Genomic DNA, 1,304 nt, shown 5'->3' with positions numbered 1-1,304 from the left:
TCAGAGCAAGAAATGGACCAATGATGGCTTAGCTTAGACACTGGTCTTCTTCACATTCTGTCCCTAAGTACAGGAAGGCTGCTCTGGTCAGTCGGACGGCAGGGGCCTGAGGAGGCCTGTTATACCCAATAGCATTCACCATATTTCTCTTTTTTGTTGATCGTGTCTGCTTTTTTCATTCTTTTGTTCTTTTGGGACCTGATACCCAGCTCCCAACTAAATTACACACAGTAGCTTATTCTTACTTACAATTGCTAGCCTTAGCTTGGCTTGTTCCCTACCAGCTGTTCTTATCTTTGAATTACCTGTCCTCTTTGCCTCTGGCTCTGGGCTTTTCCCACCCCCCTTTTTTTCCCTCTGTGTGTCTTACTTTGATTCCTACTCAGTGGTGGGTAACTGCTTACCTTCCCCTAGCATCCTCCTCTCCCTGTTCTTGCTCTTTCTCTGTTCCTTCCTTGATGATTTTCCTTCTATTTATACTCTCTCTGGGACTGACCAACCCATCCTTTCTCCTGCCTTTAAAATCTTTCTCTACCCATTAAAATTTTCATTAGCCCCCCATGTATTTTAGACAGGCAAAGCATCACACCTTCACAGCCTTAAACAAGTGCAACCTAAACATAAATTACATACCTTAAAATAATATTCTACAACACCCCCTTACCTACTGTTTCCTTCTGGGTTTTATTTAGCAGGTTTTCCACAACTTTCAAACATGGCCACATGCTATGGATCAGTGTCCAAACACAGGATCCTTCCTTGGGTATTACACATCCAAACCCTAATAGAAACCCTTTCTGCTTTAATAATTATAGTAGGTGGAATCATTTGAATTATAAAAAGGCTCCGGATGTTGTCCTTCACCGGGTACGGACACTGTGTATTTGTTTTCTCTTGCTGTGAAGAAACATCATGACCAAAAACAACTTGAGCAAGGAAGGTTTACTTCCCTTTCACTTTCCTATCAGAAGCTACCATGAGAGGAAGTCAGGGCAGGAAGTCAAGACAAGAATCTCGAGGCAGGAACCAAAGCAGATACCATGGAGTAAAGCCACTTACTGACTTGCTCTCCTTGACTCTCTAGGCCAGCTTATTTTATATATACGGCCATGACCTCCAGCCCAGGGACATCAATCACTAATTGAAATTCCCCATACACTTACCTATTAGATAGTTAAGTTCCTTCTTCCTCAGATTACTCCAGCTTGTGTCAAGTTGACAAACACCATCTGGCACACACTGACACTCATCTATTAGTGGATGGGTAGCATTGTTGTGGGAGTAACTTCCGCTGCCTCAACCAA

The sequence above is a fragment of the Myodes glareolus genome, chromosome 19 (genome assembly GCF_982192425.1).
Source record: "Myodes glareolus chromosome 19, mMyoGla1.1, whole genome shotgun sequence".
Taxonomy (NCBI): Eukaryota; Metazoa; Chordata; class Mammalia; order Rodentia; family Cricetidae; genus Myodes; species Myodes glareolus.
This window is presented reverse-complemented; position numbering follows the sequence as displayed.